The sequence below is a fragment of the Lissotriton helveticus genome, chromosome 12, assembly GCF_964261635.1.
Source record: "Lissotriton helveticus chromosome 12, aLisHel1.1, whole genome shotgun sequence".
In the NCBI taxonomy this organism is placed as follows: Eukaryota; Metazoa; Chordata; class Amphibia; order Caudata; family Salamandridae; genus Lissotriton; species Lissotriton helveticus.
Window position 1 is genome coordinate 708,523,115 of NC_136073.1, and position 21,556 is coordinate 708,544,670.

The window sequence follows — 21,556 nt, forward strand, 5'->3', positions numbered from 1 at the left end:
GTTTCCAAGGGGCCCACATAAACTTAGTACAGAGAGATTGTAAATATGTAAATATTGAATTTGCTTATAGCATACCTCCAGGGGCACAGCCCTAAAAAAATACATAACTTGCGGTAAGACATTCATTTTCAGAACGTTAGCTCTGCCACTAATGACAGATGGAGATTCTCCTACCTTTCAAGTGAGCATTTTACTCCCCAAATAATATCGCCCCAATTAACCTCAATGATCTCTTTAACAGAGGTACGGATCTTAATACCCAGATAGATAGCTTCCTTAACACACCTAGCATCCCCATCCATTGCTTGACTTGTACATAAAATTTGTGTTTTAGCAGTATTAAGTTTATACCCAGAAAGTGCCCCAAAAGTCTGCGCCAGGGATTCTATTTCAGGTATAGCGAGACAGGGATTACAAGTAACAATCGCTATATCATTGGCATAAACCATTACAGAATACTGTTCTTGTTGTACTTTACAGGGCAAAATCTTTCTACTTTGTTCTAGCCTAAGAATAAAAGGGTTAATATACAGCGCAGATAAAAGTGGTGAACAAGGACAGCCTTGTCGTGTGCCTCTAGAAATCGCGATGGTCTCTGAGTAATATCCCATTGAGCAAATTTTCACTGAGGGGAGATGATAAAGGGCGTTTAAAGCACGTATATAGCCCTGCCTGAAACCCATGTGTTGCAGTCCCCATGAAAGGAAATGCCACAAAACCCGGTCAAGCGCCTTTTCGGCATTGAGTAAAATCAGGCCAAGTTCTCGAGATTCTACCTGTACGATATCTTGGAGAGTAATTACTCTACGCACATGGTCTACGGTCCCTCTCCCAGGTATAAAGCTGTGTTGTTTTAACAATACTATTGATGGTATAATTTTTGCCAACCTGGTGGCCGACATTTTTGCATAGATTTTACCGTCGGCATTAAGAAGAGAGATTGGATGATAAGACCCCGGTAATTCAGATGGTTTCCACTTTTTCTTCAACACACAAATATTGGCCTCGGACCAGGTTCGTGGAATCTCCCCTTTTTGTGAAGTTTGATAAACTTTAAGCATATCATTTTTTATCTCCTGAAAAAAGATCTTAAATACTTCCAAGGGGAGTCTGTCTGGTCCCGCAGCTTTCCCTACTGCAAGAGAATTTATGGCCTGCTCTAATTCCCCCATCCTAATAGGTTCAACATCCGTTTGAGCCAATTGGCCCCATAAAGTGGCTGGAAGTCCCATATCTGTCAGAGAAAGGCCCCCAGTATCGTTCTCTGTATATAATTCTGTATAAAAATCATGAAACACTATAAGAATTTCCTAGGGATCAGACACAGTAACCCCATCCATTCTTTATTCGTCCTCTTATATTTGCAATTTCTAGGCTAAACATCGGCCCGTGGCCTCGCCATACTCGTGACACTCTTTTCTATATGTTTGATATTTTATGGTGCTCTCCTTGCTCCATTCTAGATTAATTTTGGCCTTACATCTCACTAGATTATTCTGAAGTGGTGTGGTGTTATATCCTGCAGCTAACCCGTTAACTAATTCCTCTTCGACAATCTTAAGCTCATCATAAAAAACCTGCAATGCCTGTTTCACTAATTTAAATTTTAAATACCCAAGGCTCTGTGTTTCCCCTCTAAATCCAGCTTTGGATGTATCCCATACAGTCCCTCAGGACGCGGAGTGTCTATTAATTTGCAAAAATTCCTTTATCCACACCGTCATGTGGTCAATACATTTTTTATCCATCAAATGCTTCCTGTCAAATGTAAACGTTCTCGGGGCTACACACCGAGCAAGTGCCGGGATTTCAACTACCACAAGTGCATGGTCCAAGGTCACCCTTGGGTATACACAGATTTTCAGCCCAGTAAACACTGATGTAGGTACAAAACAATAATCAAGATGTACAAGCCTGTTGTGGGGCTGTGAATAAAATGTATATCCTGGGTCTTGCCTATGCAAGCAGTTCAACACATCCAATAGCCCATGATCAGTTAGTAATTGAAATAGAGCCTTGATGATCCGGGGTTTCCTACCTTTATAGTTTCGCCTCCAATTTTGAAAAGCGTCAGAGGTCAAATTTATATTAAGATCCCCACACAAGAATAACAGAATGGGCCATGTAGCAAGCTCCCCATTCAAATATTCCAATATTGGGGCTTCATCAAGGTTAGAACCGTATATTGTACAGAGGGTAAATATACCCCCCCTGTCCTACATTCCACAATGGCCCAAAATCATCCCGATGTGGATACACCACATCGGGCTGAATCACCCGAAGCTCTCTGGAGACCCTCTGCCTTTTATTATAATTATTTAACCCTCACACATTCAGTGTCCATATTCGAAGGCCTAAATTTGCCATAAATTCAAGGTTGCCATACCTACAGGCCTATACGCAAATCTTTTTAACCCTCTGTACTTTTCTTTGCTGCTTTGAATCTTCCTTTTTCTTTTACTTTTGCCCTCCTCTTTACCCTCTCCACCACCCTCCCCCCAATACCACCCCTACAGCACACCCCACAGCCCCACTACCTTGAGGCTTTAGGACTGTTAGTCCTAGCGGTGACATGCTCCCTATACCTAAAAGTCCGTCCCACACCCGTGAAGTCCCCCAACAATTGAACCTAACAAAAAAAACATTAACCTACAGATCAACAGCTGGGGGGTATACAACTTCATAAACAAGAGTTATGCAAATAATTAGGCATAAGAGCACAAAAGGAAGCTGCAAATCTGATAATAATTCTATAAGCCTAATCCCTCCTTATCCTTCTTTGAGGGTTTGCAGAAACTCTTTCGCCAAAATTTCGGAGGTGAAAAACCTAGTATTCCCTTTATGGATGATTTTAAGTTTGGCTGGCTGTAGTAAGAAAGCTTGGGTCCCCTTAGTTTGAAATGGTAGAATAAACTGAGGTAATTGTCAGCGTTTCTCTACCGTCTGATGGCCGTAATCTGGCCTAACAAAAAATTCAACCCCCTAGCCAACTCTTTTCCTATCGGGACAGGCCAGATCGGAAACTGCTTCTCATGCCAAAAAAGTTGTTAAATTAAATCAGTATGGCCCTTGGTTTAGCCACTTCTGCCGACTGACCTGGCCGGGCCCGGACAGAAAAGGGAAAACGGTGAGCCCTCTGAATCCTCTGTCTGCCAGTCCCATTGAGTTCATTCTGGAAACGCCTCAGTAAACAATTCAATAATAAATTTACAAGGATCCTGTCCTTCAACCCCCTCAGGAATTTGAAAGACTCGCAGATTGTTCCGCCGAGCTCTGTTCTCCAAATCAATAAGTTTCCATAGCATATCATCCTTCACTGCACGTAAAGTCTCATTCATCGTCTTTTGTGAAGCTAGTTTATCCTCCAAATACGAAATACAGGCTTCTGCCTCGGTAATTCTTGCAGTAAACTCTGAGCAAGTCTTGGCGATACGCCGTACTGAATTTTGTAATTTACGACAGACATTCTGTGTCCTTTGGCTTTCTAATCGCGTTTCCTCCCTGTGAGTAATCACTGTTCGATATATAAGACTCAAGGATACCTCTTCTGATGGCTCTAGTGTTCTTCGCACCACAGAGGGGTCAGATTTATCCGGGGTTCTAACCATTGACTTTTGCACCGGTAAAGAGGAATTGGCAAAGTAGCAAGACTCCTCTGTCAAAGCCCTTTTATTCTGCATTGTCTGGGGGCTCCCCTCCGATGAATCCCTTTCCGTATCCTCAGGGGGTGTAGTACTATGCTCACTCAGTTCATCCCAATGTTGAGCCATATGCGTTTTCCCATTTCTCATCATCTCCTCATTGGATATATCCGAATGATCTGATAATGACAAGAACTTATCCACAAGATCCACCAACTCCGCCTCCTATGTTAGTGAATCTAGACTGAGTGACTCTGTCCTATTAAGAGCCCCAGCCAAGCCAACCGAGCCATTTTCACTTCTAACCACAATGTTATTATCATTACAAAGCTTCTGTGGTACAACTGGTTCAGTATCTTGGCAACCCAGTTCCAGGGGTTCACCCCACTGTTGTTCACTCCTGCAGGATTGCGCCCATCCTTTTTACCAGCGCCATTAGCCAGATCCATATTGCTGCCAGATATTAAATTGTCCAAGGCAACAGCGTCATACAGAGAAATCTGCTGAGCACCTGAACTCTCCTTCATGATGACCGGGGGAACCAACAACAGCTTCAACACTCAATGTTCCTAGGAGCTTGTCTGTTTGGGGATTCGGAACACCCTGGATCCCCGTTTTCCCACTCTTCCCACCTTTGCCTTGTGAGAAAATTTGCGGGATAGTGCATTTTGTGGGACTGACCATGCCCGTAGAGTTACCACGGGCACAGCTCTCGCCTTTATTTGTTTTACCATTGAGATTAGAGGCTTTCTTACGGCTCAGCGGCTCCGCGGTTTTTCCTACCGTTCCGGAGACAGTTCCAACAGCTGCCACTGTAGCAGCAGCAGTAGCACCATCAGCCAGGGCCTGGGCTTTCCCTCTAGCTCCTTTAGGCGGCATTATCGGTGTTCTGCGATATCCTGTTCTCGACTCTCCAGTAGTTTTGCCTGCAACAGTTGCTGCTTCTCGGCTCGGCGTCTACGCCCGGCCCCTTGTGGCTACAATGTATCTAAATCGGATTTTGCTGAGATAACCTGAACATGCCAATAGTACCAGGACTGAGCTTCGCACACCTCGGGAAGTGCTCAGACCCACTTTCACCCTCTCATCCTCTCACTATCCACAGTACATCTTCTTCACGGGTGTAGGAGGACAGGAGCGCCCAGCTCACAGGACTGAGCTGGGGGCCGCCATCTTGCCTCTGTCAAATGATATTCTATATGTAATATTCTGATATATAGTTCTGTTGATTTCTACATTCCCACCCACTGTAAAACTAAGACAGTGTTCTCATTATAAGAGCTGCTATATTTCTTGTAATTCCCATGATATCCCCAATTCCAACAAAATCCCTTCTATTTCCTTTGGGTAACTGATTAGACTTTTTCATGTCAGTAATATCTTGTTTTTTTTGTGCCCCATTGCGTCTCCCATGCACTACTTCTGCCAGGCTCTCTACTCTGTGGTAAATAAATAATTAATTACCGGTACTATTTTTGAATACAATGAATAAAACAGATAGCTCAATAAATAAGAGACAGGATTCGAGGTATCTTGAGTCTACAGGCTTTAATCAGGCATAAGGGACAGGAACAGGACAGCCTGCACGAGAATGATGGCAGCTGCCAGGGAAAATGGGAGTAAGGCTGACTTTCAACATGGGTGCACAGTATATATACTTAAACAAATACATTACATTCAATACAGTAGGCGTAGCAGTAGGCGTGACTCGTAGCAGTCGCGAAAGATAAGAGCAAAATGATGTAACAAGAAGGCGTGTACAGGGCGTATACATAGACATGTGATGTAAACGTAACAGAAATGTCATAAATGGGGCGGAAACATGGAGGGGGCTACCTGAGCAGCCGGGACCTTTAACCTAGTGGTGCGCGCAAACGGGCGATGACGTGTTACCAGGGAGAACTGGGGGCTACGACTTCTGCGCTAGAAGAGGAGACTAAAGTCTGGAGTGTCAGAGCGACATGTACCTAAAGCATATCTAGTATCTGGTGTTTGGAGTACATGTTGATAGAATCCAAAAGTTATCAGGGCAAAGGCTACTAGACACTAAGACTGGTGCGTGCATAATTCTACATGTATTGCGTGTGCTAGGAATATTCTATGAATATTAATACAGTATTTCTCTTACATGGAGACACAAAGGCTAGACCATGGCTGAAACTATTGATGCGATTCAGTAGCTTAGGAATGCAGAGAAGGAGGGCTGGACTGATAACTAGAAACATAACATACTCTTGGCAGACTGGCAGGCAGAGCCAGGCCGGGCCGGGCACTGTGAGGCAGGAAGTAAGTGAAGGGTCAGGGATGCAGGTGGGGGCTGTATCGCTCCTCGGAGAGGGTTCAGGAGACAGGAGCTGAATCTGGTGTCCGGGCCCTTTTGAGGCCTAGAAACGGGGACAATTCAATGAATTAACGTGCACACTGTAAAATGTGGCAACATAGGCCTAATACTCGTTGTTTTCACGAGGACTGGAAACTGACATACTAGAGATGGACACAACTATAATTGCGTCTTTAATCGATCATAGGGGGGTACATGCATATCGATCATGCACATATAGCAAAATATGGGGAACACGTAGGCACATACAACATGGCAAAATTTACTTTTCCACATTCCCTCCTTGTGCCCTACGTTTCCATCAGGAAACATCAATATTCATGATACCATCTATCTGTTCATATAGCATCATTTGCTCGTCTCGAATTGTCTTGGAACGGGATTTAGGACTAGGAATACAAGAGGTAGCACACATGCCGCAAATCGCAGGGCCACATTGTATACAGAGGCAGCAACTGAATATGATCATTACTGCAATACCTACAAATGACAATACTTTCCATCCCCAGGCAGATATAATACTCCAGAGCCAACCGGACCATGTCCAGGTGCCTGGATTCTGGTGTAACTGATGGGCAATTTTATGAAGTCTGGTTATAGCTGAATAAACAGACGGCGCGTTATTAGGAATGAAAATGCAGCAACTAGATCCGATGACTCTACATGCTCCTCCTCTATCGGCCAGTATGACGTCAAGAACGAGACGATTTTGGAGCACGACAAATCTCATAGCAGATTGCTCTTCAGTTAAGTTACCTAGAGCAGAAGTAGTCTCATTCACTACTGCTTCAAGGGTTCTGGTTAACCTACGTATTAACTTACTATTCTGAACAGGTCCTATAAAGAAGAAGAAACCTTTATTGAAGTCTTGATATTGTTCTAGAGCAGTTTCAGTTTGATCGACAATTGGGGACTCGATCTCCCTTCTATGTCTGACGTGTACTAGATGTGTGTTTCTGTGATAATCAGATGGGGCTAGAAAAACTGGTGGCAGTAGGAAAGCAATATAACATGTTCCATCCCAATCGAGGGGCAGACGAACATATGCGGTCTGACCACAAACAAAATAAGAATGACGTGAGGCTTTGAAAATAGATTTCCCACTGTCACTATACTCGACAATAGTAGTACAATCACTATGTCCTACATGTGCGGAACCATTCTTTCTGACACATAATTCGCCTTTGACTGGTAACACTGAAATAGCAGGCAAATCTGGAGTAGTATCGGACTGAATATTCAGGACCATAAAATTCGAAGAATAATTACCTAAATCATATACTTCATTTTCTAGATCTAACCCTGTTCTATGGGAAAGACCTTGCTTGTCTGGGAAACATGTTCGGTTCAGAAGGGACATATCATTTGAGGATGACGTTAACGTGACCATGCTCCACACAAACCATTATGTGAAAACGGATAAGGAAAAGTGGCAGAACTCCCTTCGGTGTCTGGAAAGGGGGGAGTCGACCACACACCCAACAATTAGTGGCATTGCTGGTCTGGTGTGAATAGTGTAACATTCGGATGAATGTATTATTACGCATAGCAAGACGATAGGATAGCTCGTGAGGAGGCAGATCACTAAATGTGTGCTCTACTGTAGCATTAGAAAACATATGTACATTTGAAATTGGAAAACATAAATGTAAAGCATAACTTGTGCAGGTAATCATAAGACTCAAAAATAACAAGAAAAATAGAACAATAATACATCTTTTAGAGTTTTGACTAACTCTCTCACTGTGTGGGTCTGTCTCATACATGTCAGGAACCTGTCTAACCGTTTCACCCGAGAGGGACTTAGACAATTAAACTGGCTGACTTATTTTACTAGACCTGAGTTTATCTTTATACTCCTGCTGCGGAGTTTTCTCTAATAGGGGAACTTTGAGTTCAGAGTCTGTTTTTAGGCAGTCTTTAGGAATAAGGCAGTCCTTAACAAATGTCTTTTCTCGTAATCCATGGAACTTTTTTATATGGCTGAGGTGGACCCACCCCTTCCTGCCTTCAAGTTTGACGGCGGTCCTTGTTGTTAGCAATACCATGCGAGGCTCCTTCCACCGGGGCTCCAGCGGACTTGAACGATCAAAATTTCGGACCAATACGTGATCACCGGGAACGACTTCATGCGGTTTCACCTCGGTGTTGTCTGGAAATGCGGCGGCAACCTGTGAACGACAAGAGTGTAGGGCAGACATCAAGGAAGCTAGGTAATCTGTCAGCATATTACTGGAAACATCTGTAATACTACGGGGTCTAGGTGTACCCCACATGTTTGGAGGGCGGCCGAATACGACCTCATACGGGGACAGACCTGATCTGGAATGTGCAACCATCCTCATATAGAATAAAGCAACTGGCAGGGCAACTAACCAGTCTACACCTTTTTCCCTACAAACTTTAGCAATGCGGATTTTCAGAGTCTGATTGTGTCTCTCTACGAGACCGGCTGCTTCAGGATGGCGCACACAATGGAACTTCCACTGGTACCCTAACAGAATGGAAACATGTTTCATGAGCTCGGATGAGAATGGCTGGCCGTTATCTGAATACACGACCCTAGGGAGTCCATAGCGGGGAAAGAACTCACGAACCAACTGCCTGGCAGTGGTCGCAGCTGTGTAATCTGGAACTGGATATGCTTCTGTCCACCTGGACAAAGCACATACAACTACGAGGACATACTTAAAACCTCGACGTCGCTCCATCTGAATATAATCCATCTGGAGGACTTCAAAAGGGTGGTCGGGAGGTTGGAATCCACCTTGTTCCACCGGGACACTTTTACCTGGATTGAACTGACAACATATCATACAGGTACGGACTTTCTGCTTGGCTGCAGCTCGTAAATGCTTGTTGAACCAAAGGTTCTGAATACTGTCTAACATAGCTCTTTCTCCTAGATGTGCTGGACTATGTGCGGTATTGATAATGACTTTAACCATAGAGTCAGGGAGAAACCATGTGGCTTTTCCCTTCGTCAACCATCCTTGATCTGTCTGGACCCCTCCTTGTTCGGACCATTTCTGGATTTCTTCAGGAGTAGCATGTAACTGTATGTCTATGACATCTTGTGTAGGGTCCTTAACTGTCATACAAGTAGTCTGATCTGGAGTGAGTGTCTGTGTCGTGTTAACTGGAATGTCTGGAGTCTGAGCTGTAAGCTTGGCTGTTCGATCTGCTAGATCGTTACCTTGGGAAATGATGTCAGTGACTTTCGTATGTGCCTTGCACTTCATGATAGCGATAGCTGTCGGTAAATGTATTGCATCTAACAGAGCTTGAATGAGAAGACCATGCTGAATTTTGGTTCCATGAGAAGTCATGAAACCTCTCTCCTGCCAGAGCACTCCAAAGTCGTGTACGACTCCGAATGCATAACGTGAATCTGTGTATATGTTTACTTTCAGGTTCTTGGCACGTATGCAGGCTTGGGTCAGAGCGACTAGCTCTGCTGCCTGAGCAGACAGGGTGTCAATACGATGTGTTTCTATAACTTCGGTTTCAGTAGTCACTGCATACGCGGCTACTAGTTCTCCTGTACTTGTTCTCATACATGAACCATCCACATAAAGTGTCAGGTCGGGATTAGGTAATGCAATGTCTGTCAGATCTTGTCTTGGCTTTGTCATGGTGTTAACAACTTCCACACAGTCATGTGTGGCAGGATTGGAAGTAACTGACGGTAACAGTGTAGCAGGATTTAGAATGTTGCAGCGTCTGATTTCTATGTGTGGCTGGAACAGTGTCAGTTCATAACCTGTTAAACGTGCAATTGTCAAGTGCTGAGTCTGGGTTCTGTTTAAAAGAACTTCCACGGAGTGTGGGACTTGTACTGTCAGGGAATGTCCTAACACTATGGAATCACTTTGTCTGATCGCTAGAGCTGTGGCTGCAACTGACTTGAGGCACGCAGGCAGAGCCTGGGCCACTGGATCTAATGTGCTCGAGAAATAAGCACAGGGCTTGCATTGTCCTGCTTGGTCTTGTGTGAGAACAGATAATGCAGTACCATCACGTTCTGTGACAAAAAGTGTAAAAGGCTTACTGTAGTTCGGTGTTGCTAGAACTGGTGCTTGACATAAGGCTTTCTTTAACTCATTAAAAACAAGTGTATGTTCCTGGGTCCAAGGGAGGACAGTCGATACGGCTGCCTCCTGTGTCGTTAACTGTATTAGTGGCTTGGCTAGAAATGCATACTGAGGAATCCATTGTCTGCAGTAAGAAGTAAGGCCGATAAAAGCTCGTACCTCCTTCTGTGTCTTGGGCTGTGGAAGACTCGCTATTAACTGGATACGGTCTGGTGTCAACTGCCTACCCCACTTGGACAGCAAGTGTCCTAAGTATACCACTTGCTGGACACAGAATTGTAATTTGGAAGGGGACACCTTGTGCCCCTGCTCGGCCAGAAAATACAGGACTGTAAGTGACGCACGCTCGCAGTCACGTTCAGAACGGGCTGTGATCAGTAGATCATCGACATACTGGAGCAGGGCAGTGTCAGTTGGCATGTGAATATTGTCTAGTTGTCGCTTGAGTGCTTGACTGTAAATGCTAGGACTTTCTGTGAAACCTTGAGGAGCTTGTGTGAATTTATAGCTTCTTCCATTTAAACAGAATCCGAAAAGGAATTGGCTGTATGGATGAATGGGGACACTGAAAAATGCGTTCTTGAGATCGATGACTGTGAAGAACGTAGCTTCAGAATCAATGGCTGTCAAAAGTGACGAAATATCTGGGACTACTGGGTACTGAGGTATGATACCTTTATTAAGTTCTCGAAGGTCAATCACTAATCGATATACTGGAGGTGCATTTGGATCAGTACGTTTCAGGACTGGAATGATAGGAGAATTACATACATTGGAGTCAGTTTCTACAACCACTCCTTGAGCAATAAGTTCGTCAATAATTTTGGATAAGGCTGCTACAGCCTCAGGTGGCAATTTGTACTGTCTGATTCGTGGCAAAACTATACCTTGCTTTAGAGTCACACGATGGGGTGTGATATGCATACAACCTACATCAGTTGGACCTTGCGCCCATAAATGCTGTGGTACATTCAATAATCTTGGATCAAAATCACGTAATACATAATGACCTTTAAAGTCTCTCAAAAACAATCGGACCCCTTCTGGGGAGCAGCAAATAACTGCTCCTAATTCTTTTAATGTCTTAATGCCTAACAAATTTTCTGGACAAGATTTCGTAAGTAACAAATCAGTAGTTCGGGACAATGGACCAACTTCTAGAGTAACTGGTTTCGAAATTTCATTAACAATCGGCTTTCCTGAAAATCCAAGGGAAACATTTTTAGAGCCTGAGAGCGGAGCCCCTGGAACCTCGTCATGACTGATGGTAGTCCTACTTGCCCCTGTATCAATCAAAAACTTTCTGTCTTTCCCTAATACTTGACTGTGTACATAGGGACCCTCTTGATCTACAGGTATCTCGATGAGAGGCAAGCCTACCTCCCTCTCTAGGCTGTTTCATGAATACGGCTGATAATCTGGATACTCTGTCTGAGCATACTGGTACATCTGCTGTGTAACATGCTGTGTTGCAGCGATAGGCTGCGGTGCTGGAGCTGTGTGTTGTGCATTCTGTGGTGGCTGAGAAGTCTGTGAAACTTGTTCTTGTCTAGGCGGACGTGGTCTTTCTTTAGTTTTACCAGTAGCTATGTTGTGTTTCAGAACTGCACACTCGTTTATAAATGACCTGGCTGTTTACAATAATTGCAAGTCCCTTTAACGGGAGCTGCAGGATGACTGGCTTGATTCGGACCCCTCTTCTGATTGTCTTGTGGAACAGATTGTGCAACTAATACTTTCATTTTCGTGTCTTTCATACGTCTCCTTTCGTGTTCTTGCTCTTCCCTGATTCTGTTCTGGTGGTACTGGAGCATTTGTAACATTTGTGACGGAGTATTAGCTTGCCAGGTACTTTCGACTTTCAATACTCGATTTTTAACTTGTGGTAAAGAATTCTCGACTAGTTTGGTAACAAAAAGATGAGGGAACGATTCACTACTTGTTTTCAGACCACTGTTAATAATAAAACATTTTTCAAATCTAGAATAAAAATCACTAGTATCTTCATCTTGTTTCTGTTTACAGGCTGAGATTGCATCCCAGTCTTCCTTTTTCGTGGCTAGTAATCTTGGCAAAACTTGTATCAATAACTCGGGCAAATCTTTACATTTCTCCCCAAGACCGGTACCTGGTACTCGTAAACCATCTTCAGCTTCTAGAGCTGTCCAATCAATCTTTTTCTCTCCCACCTCCCATTCTTTTTCCTTGAGTTTTTCATATACCCCTGCGGGCAACAGGACCTTTAACATTTTAATGATATCAGGATACGTGTATTCTCCCATACGGAGCATGTCTTTTAATTCTCGATGGAACCCTGCTGGATCTTTGTCGTGACAGGGAATTAACTTTTTCATCTCTAAGAGTTCCATCTTTGTGATAGGGGTGTAAACAAATACTCGTTCTAGATCACCACCCGCTGTCCTAACTGGGTGTACTTCTCGTAACGGATGCTGTCTATCTATGTAAAATGATTTACTTTCTGGAGGTGAGACATGAACAAAATGCGGATTCAGAAACGTTCGATATTTGTGGCGCTGTTCTAGGATGACACTAATTAAGTCAGTACCTAAACCTCTCCATCTATACTGGAGTAACTCGTTCAAAACATCATGTAGCGGACCTGGATCAGAATGCTGTCCCTCATACAGTGTAATGAGGTGCTGGATCATATACATACCCACCAGTCGCTGCTCGGCTGGGGGCAGTTTCAGAAACATTTGTGCCACTATTTCATCTGGAAAAGTGGTAGAATCAGTAGTCCATTGGACTGCTCATCGGGCTAGTTCTTGTTCATGCATTGTACTAAGTTCACTATAACCTATTCGTGATTTCAGAATGTGATCGGTAGCTTGAAATACTTGCTCAAGAGAACCCTGCTCTGGTGCTGGACGAGGGAAAACTTTCTTGTGATCTGGGCGTGAATGTCGGTCGGGAAGTCTAGTTCTACCTACATACGCTATTCTGGAGGGATTCTCGTTGTCTACCTCTTCGGTATCAGAGTTGTCTTCTTTCTCGGTTACTTGTGCTGCTTCTCGTTTCTCGTGTAACTTTATTATTTCCCTACGGATTTTCTTGTACATACTCTCTATACAGTTCTGTGTCTTGTGTCTTCCCTCGGCTATATGGTCACTCCACCTAGTCAGGACTTTCATTTCTTCCGGATCTTTATCCGGATAATCTTGTTCTCTTATTAAACAATTAATTAGAAACTTTAAAAGCATGAGCTGAATCTCGACTTTTCTTTGAATCATGGCGTCGCAAACACTTTCTGGATCCACTCCTGTACGGATAAAACGATATATTCTGTCTAGATATTCTTTCATATTTGGCAGGGTGTCCAAATATTCGGTCACCCGTCTTACACGCAATGAATATATGACCATATTACCATCGCCTGAAACTGGATCATAACGGCATTCAGTAAGTACTCGCTTGATACCTGTAAATGTCTGAATTTTTGGCGAACGCTGTAACGCTCGTTCATGTAGCTCAAGTATCGTCATACGTCTGTGTTGAGGCGGGGTTCCAGGAGGACTTCCCCCCGCGGCTCCTAGACTAGAATCGTCGGTGTGTACTGTACGTGCTGGCAGAGTGACTGATGTAGCGGGTACATGTACTGTAGGCTGGACCGGGGGTGCCGTAACAGGTGCTGCAACGGGTGCCCCGGTGGCTGGAGGAACAGGAATTACATTATTTACAGGAGCAGGCGGAACAGGATTTGCATATTCCGGGACTGTATCGTCCAAATAGGACGAGAGAAAAATATCAGCTGCAGTCGGTTTGTGACGTAGCTTAATCGGAACCAATGGCGGCGGAAAATTACATGGTGCTTCCGGGGTTGCTTTTGGCAAGCCCTCGGCAAGAAGAGGATACATACCCTTAATAAGGGCATTTCTCTGTCTGTCTGACTGTTCTGCTTTAACTCGTTCACCTACTTCGATTAATTCCCTTTCTTGGGCTCTTTCTGAGGATTCCCTACTTAATTCTGTTTTTCTGATTTCTTTTTCTGTTCTTCTATGAGATTCTTTGCGCCATAACTCGATGGCATCTTTCTGGGACTGTCTGGATTTCTTTTTCCATAATGCTTCCTCTACTCGCATGATGCACTCGGCATCCCATGTACCTGACATGGGCCATCTATATTTCTCTTCTAACTCCTTGGTATAATCCACCCATAAGTCTAGATATAATATGGCACTTAAGCCATGCTTGTGATACATAAAATGACCTGGACTGTCCCTAGGCGGGACAGGAACTGCTTCCTCGAGCAACCCTTTCCGGGTTTTTAACTGACGTAACTTGGAGAATAGAGGCATTCTAATCTTGAATCTGAACACAATACAATACACGATAAACACAATAATGACTGGAAAAACAAATCACTCATACCACGACATTGAAAACACATTAAACGACATTTAAAATAACAGTTCGGACAGAATATTACCTGGTATACTGAGAACAGAACACATGAATTTCTCGAGAACGAAACTTACTTACTTACTAGAATGACTAGATGCACTGCTAAACAGTATGAAACTTACCGGTCCCATAAAGAGACACGTCAGACCCGCATCCACCTAGGTGGACACTTCGTGTTGGATCTGTGTACCCAAACCCACGGACCAGAGACAAATTAATTGACCCTGTCTAGGTACTACCCCAGCAACGGTACTCAACGGGCAGCAAGAACGGAAAGCCTCGGACTGGACTGGACTGCTACGACGACGGACTACGAACTTCGGACTTCAGTTACAGGTGGGCCTCCGGATACCTCGGACCTTGGACTCTCGGCTTGGGCTCTGGTCGGGACTCGCCGCGTTCCTCACCCCCTCGTCTGGATGCTGGACCGCAACCTCCGTCTCCTCCGTGGGCCTGAGGGATACTTGAAGCAGAAATATCTGCACGTGCACGGTATGGTTCCGTCACAGCTGCAGAGGATCAGGGGGCCTGCGTGGCTTCGCCGGCGCGTGGGGAAAGGGCAAGTCCCTATTCGGGCGCCATTATGTGGTAAATAAATAATTAATTACCGGTACTATTTTTGAATACAATGAATAAAACAGATAGCTCAATAAATAAGAGACAGGATTCGAGGTATCTTGAGTCTACAGGCTTTAATCAGGCATAAGGGACAGGAACAGGACAGCCTGCACGAGAATGATGGCAGCTGCCAGGGAAAATGGGAGTAAGGCTGACTTTCAACATGGGTGCACAGTATATATACTTAAACAAATACATTACATTCAATACAGTAGGCGTAGCAGTAGGCGTGACTCGTAGCAGTCGCGAAAGATAAGAGCAAAAAAATGTAACAAGAAGGCGTGTACAGGGCGTATACATAGACATGTGATGTAAACATAACAGAAATGTCATAAATGGGGCAGAAACATGGAGGGGGCTACCTGAGCAGCCGGGACCTTTAACCTAGTGGTGCGCGCAAACGGGCGATGACGTGTTACCAGGGAGAACTGGGGGCTACGACTTCTGCGCTAGAAGAGGAGACTAAAGTCTGGAGTGTCAGAGCGACATGTACCTAAAGCATATCTAGTATCTGGTGTTTGGAGTACATGTTGATAGAATCCAAAAGTTATCAGGGCAAAGGCTACTAGACACTAAGACTGGTGCGTGCATAATTCTACATGTATTGCGTGTGCTAGGAATATTCTATGAATATTAATACAGTATTTCTCTTACATGGAGACACAAAGGCTAGACCATGGCTGAAACTATTGATGCGATTCAGTAGCTTAGGAATGCAGAGAAGGAGGGCTGGACTGATAACTAGAAACATAACATACTCTTGGCAGACTGGCAGGCAGAGCCAGGCCGGGCCGGGCACTGTGAGGCAGGAAGTAAGTGAAGGGTCAGGGATGCAGGTGGGGGCTGTATCGCTCCTCGGAGAGGGTTCAGGAGACAGGAGCTGAATCTGGTGTCCGGGCCCTTTTGAGGCCTAGAAACGGGGACAATTCAATGAATTAACGTGCACACTGTAAAATGTGGCAACATAGGCCTAATACTCGTTGTTTTCACGAGGACTGGAAACTGACATACTAGAGATGGACACAACTATAATTGCGTCTTTAATCGATCATAGGGGGGGTACATGCATATCGATCATGCACATATAGCAAAATATGGGGAACACGTAGGCACATACAACATGGCAAAATTTACTTTTCCACAACTCACATCCATTGTGGCGACAAGTTAATCATCCTGTGCAAAATTTTTCAGATACTTTGAGAGAGCCATCTGTATAACCCTGTTAACCATTCAATCGCAACACTGCTAGTTTCCATACCGGCTGCAGACCATGATGGAACTATCTGGAATACCAAAGTTCTGACTGAAGGATCAGAAGTAATTCTGCTTTGCCCTGAAGGTTCTGAGGTTTTCCAAGACTGAATGAATGATCACCATCTGTCAGTGAGAACCTGTTACTTACCGAGTCCGTCAAGATGCTATCCAGAGTGTCAGCAGTCACCAACATGTTGCTCATTGTCACCTCCCTTTGAGTGATGGTAGTATACATAGAATGTACAATGGCTAGTTCCTGCATGAGTGTTAACTGGAAGAAAAAGTACATTTCATACATGTGATTAACAGAGTCAATCAGTAACTTATTCACAAACTGCAACATACTGCAAAATGCTTATCCCAAAACCTTTGTCTGAAGACCTCTGCCTCCACCTCTCTTATCTTTACTACGAGATCTTTGCCCTACACATACAACTATAATTGTGTACTACCCGTGGGAGGGATGGGAGTGAGTGGCTGGAAAACAGGTAATAGTTATTACTAAATGGGAGAGCTTTAGGTAAAGGTAGTTAGGGTATATATATTCATTAAAAACCAAAGGTTATAGGGAGGTTACAGTTAGGTTCAGATTTTCCACACTCAAAACCATAGAAATTCAGCAGTTATAGCTAGAGTTATCTCAAGTAACTATAACTTGTGCCTAAGGTAATTATAACTCAACCCCGCCATGAACTGTTATCTCATGAACAATTTGACAGCAAAAGTTGCACTGATATTATCAATAATATCAGAGAAGATGTCACGATTGAAGTAAAATGTGAGGTGCATGGTGACCTTGTGAGTTATAGTTGCCTTAGGGCACAAGGTATAGTTACTCCCCATTAGTAACAGTGCCAGACCATTGGGAACGGGGTCCCTAGGGCTTGAATCAGCCCGGGGAGGGGGTCTGCGTGCCCCCTCACCCTTCTTACCTTTATCTGTACCCCAGAAGATGGAGTCCAAGGCTGAAAACGGTAAGGGGCCTATGAGCTGCCCTCTCAATATTTTATAAAGCTGGTCCCCGGGAAATGGGGACATCAGGGTTGGCTCATCCTTGGGAAGTGGGCCACGTACAACTCTGACCTATATGCATATACAAAAATTCATGTGCCCTCAAGTAATACAACTGGTGCTATGTAAAGCGCTTTGATACCCGATTCGGGTCAAGTTCGCGCTATATAAAACTCTGTAAAAAAAACTAAAACATGGGACCTTACCCGCCCAGGGAATTAAAGAAAACAAGCACAGGAGACTGTACTTGTTTATTTTTTTTTTTGATTTGGCCATAGATGCTCTGAGGCATCCGTCTGCACGATGAATTCTTTCTGGAAGTCAGGAGTGGCCAGCACCGGAGCTGTGCACATCGCGCGCTTCAGTGTTTCGAATGCCTCCTGGCAAGCAGCCGTCCAGATCACCTTGCGGGGCTGCTTCTTGGACTTTAGCTCAGTCAAGGGGGCTACGATGGTACCATATCCCTTGACGAACCTGCGGTAGTATCCCGTGATGCCGAGGAAAGCTCGGACCTCAGTTTGGGTTTTGGGGGCTCCCAGGCCATGATGGTCTCAATTTTGGCCTGGAGGGGTTGCACCTTACCCCCGCCCACCAGGTGTCCCAGGTACACGACAGATCCCTGTCCAATCTGGCACTTGCTAGCCTTGATGGTGAGGCCAGCGCGTTACAGAGCCTGCAGCACCTCCTGGAGATGCTGCAGATGGTCTTCCCAGGTGCTACTGTAGACAGCTATGTCATCCAGGTACGCCGCTGAGAAGGACTCCAGGCCAGACACCACCTGGTTCACCAACCGCTGGAAGGTGGCCGGAGCATTCTTGAGCCCGAAGGGCATCACTCTGAATTGGAAGTGGCCCTCGGGGGTGGAGAACGCTGTCTTCTCCTTCGCTCCATCGGCCATGGCAATCTGCCAGTACCCTGATGTCAAGTCGATGGTGCTGAGGTACTTAGCTGCTCCCAGCCGGTCAATCAGCTCATCCGCCCGTGGGATCGGGTGAGCATCTGTCTTGGGGACAAAGTTCAATCCCCGATAGTCCACACAGAACCGAAGTACTGGTGTGGTGCCCGGTGGGGCCGCTTTCGGCACCAACACAACCGGACTAGCCCACGGGCTGCTGGAGGGTTCGATCACCCCCAGCTCCAGCATTTGGGCCACCTCACCCTGGATGCTGTTCTTCACTTTCTCGGACAGCCGGTAAGACTTGGTTTTTACGGGCGGACTATCCCCTGTGTCCACATCATGGGTACACAGATGTGTAAATGAGGGAGAACAACGAGGCGTGCTGCGCCAATACCTGGTGGCAGTCCCTCTGTTGCTCTGGGGTCAAGGATGGGGAGAGGACAACTCCCTCCACTGAACCATCCTTCTCCTGGGCCGCCAGAAGGTCAGGAAGAGGCTCACTCTCCTCCTCCTCGCTCCCATCCGTCACCATGAGGAGAGTATGCTCTGATCGCTCATGGTGATGCTTCAGGCGGTTGACGTGGAGCACCCGATGGGGCTGACGGGGGGTCTTCAAATCCACGGCGTAGGTGGTCTGGCCTCGACGCTCAACAATCTCGTACGGACCAGTCCACCGGTCCTGGAGGGCACTAAGCTCCCCAGGCTCCATGACCCACACCTTCTGTCCAGCGTCCAACTCCACCGTCCGAGTGTTGCGGTCATACCACTCCTTCATGACGGCTTGGCTAGCCTCCAAGTTGTCTGATGCTTCCTTCCACAGCTTGGCCATCTGGCTGCGAAATGCCAGCATGTAGCTGACGACATCACGGGGAAGCTTCTTCGAAGTCTTCTCCCACCCCTCCTTAACAAGGCTGAGGGGCCCCCGAACGGGATGGCCATAGAGCAGTTCGAAGGGGCTGAACCCGACTCCCTTCTGTGGTACCTCGCGGTATGAAAACAGCAGGCAAGGAGGGAGGAGGATGTCCCATTTAACCTCAATTCCTCTGGCAGGCTCCGGATCATACCCTTCAAGGTCTTGTTGAAGCGCTCTACGAGCCCGTTAGTCTGGGGGTGGTAAGGAGTGGAGAACCGATAGGTCACTCCGCACTCCTTCCACATGGCCTGCATGTAGGCCAACATGAAGTTTGTGCCCCTGTCTGACACCACGACCTTGGGGAATCCCACTCTGGTAAATATCCCCATCAGGGCCCGCGCCACCACAGGTGCAGTGATGGTCCTCAGAGGAATAGCCTCTGGGTACCGAGTGGCATGGTCCACTAACACCAAGATGAACCGGTGTCCCGCAGAGGTCGGAGGGTCTATCGGCCCAACAATGTCGATACCGGCCCGCTCAAAAGGGGTCCCGACCACCGGGAGCGGTTCCAAAGGGGCCTTCATTTTGGTCCCCATCTTGCCACTTGCCTGGCAAGTCTTGCAGGTCTTGTAGTAGGTGTCAGAGACAACTCTCATCCTGGGCCAATTAAAATGTGGGACTAGCCTCGCAAAGGTCTTGTCCTGGCCCAGGTGTCCAGCTAAAGGAATCTCATGCGCCAATTCCAATAAGAAGGCCCGGTAGCATTGGGGGACCACTAAGGCCCTCGAGGATCCATGCACCGGAACCTTAGGCTCACTGTAAAGGAGGCCATTCTCCCAGTACACGTGAAAACTGCCGGTCTCCTGTTGAATCACTTGGGCTTCGGCCTGTCGCCACATGCCTTCAAGCGCGGGGCACTCCTTTTGCGCCCAACAGAATTCCTCCCGGGTAGGCCCTCCTTCCACATGCCACTCGGCAAGGGTCGGCTAGTCCCCCACGGGAACAACATCCACCTCCACGGACTCCGGGGGTACCTCCACAGGCTCCCCATCTATCACACGGGGTGTGTTCTCTACTCCATTCTCCCCTTCAGGACCAGCATTGGGTTGGGCCATTGTCTCAGGCTCCAACCCGAGTTGAGTTTCTTGATGGGCAACCATGGACCGCGTGACCACACAAGTCCACTCTGGTGACCCCAGCATCTCAGTGTGGGCCTTAAACTCCACTTCCTTCCAGGCGGTATGTTCCAGGTCGTTTCCTAGCAGACAGTCCACAGGCAAGGCAGGGCTTATCGCAACTCTCAACGGGCCTTGAACTCCTCCCCACTCAAAGGGAACCTGAGCCACAGGATAGTAGCTCAGACTGCCGTCAGCCAACACAGCTGGATGGAACACATCAGGTAGTACTTGCTCAGGGGACACCAGCGGCCTCACTACGGTGGTCATGCTGGCACCTGTGTCCCTCAGAGCGTCCACCTCCTCCCCATTGACCTTCACCCTCTGCTGGTACTTAGCAGTATTCCATGGTAAGGGCGTCACTGGGACCATCTCTCTATCCCCAAGTGAAACCAGGGTCAGGCCTGTCTACTCCCCCTCCCTATCTAGGGGCAGCTCCATCCCAAGCGCTAAACTAGCCACCCCAGGACTCTTGCCACCTGTGGGGGCTGGTGGTCGTTTGTGACACTGGGCATCTCCCTTGTAGTGTCCAACATCCCCGCATTCATAGCACCGGACAACTTTTGGCTGCTGACTCTTGTCAAGGTAAGTGGGCTTTGGGGAACTGGACTGAGGTGGGGCACCTACTCCTCTCCCAAACTGTCTAGTTTGTGGGCCTCGTGAGAACTCCTTCTTTTTATCTCCCCCCTCTTTCTTCTGGGGGCCGCCCTGTCCGCCTTTTGGGCCATCTCCCCCGGGGGCCTTGTGTGACACCCGGGTGCTGACCCAAGTATCCGCCTCCTCCGCAAGCTCACGGGGATCAGTCAGCTTGCGGTCCACCAGATTTTGGCACAGCTCCGGAAAACATTTATCCAAGAGGTTCTCTCTCAAAAAAAGATTGTACAGGCCCTCATAATTATGCACCTCGCTGCCACGCACCCAACAATCCAGAGCCTTACGGGCATAGTCAAAGAAATCCACCCAATTCTCAGTGGACAGCTTATGGCTGCCACAGAACTTTTGGAGATACCTTTCAGGGTTGAGGCCGAACTTTTTAATGAGCGCCTCCTTCATGGGGGAATACCTGAACTGGTCTGCCTTATCCAAGTACAGGAGGGTGTCCCTGATGTTGGGAGGTATATAACAATACAGGCCACCTCCCCAGTGTTTCTCAGGCACCCCATGGGCGGTCAAGGCCACTTCATACGCCTCCAACCACCTAGCAATGTCATCCCCCTGTGTGTAGCTCGCGATCACCTCCTTGGGT

General features: G+C 46.5%; 1 long non-coding RNA gene across 1 annotated transcript in view; it reads right to left on the bottom strand.

Annotated features, from left to right (window-relative positions):
* LOC144798671 (uncharacterized) overlaps window positions 1-21,556 on the bottom strand; it is a 42,462-nt gene that overhangs the window by 9,917 nt on the left and 10,989 nt on the right. The window contains exon 2 of the long non-coding RNA XR_013603604.1: window positions 16,522-16,644. This is a non-coding gene — a long non-coding RNA (uncharacterized LOC144798671). The remainder of the gene's footprint in view (window positions 1-16,521; window positions 16,645-21,556) is intronic.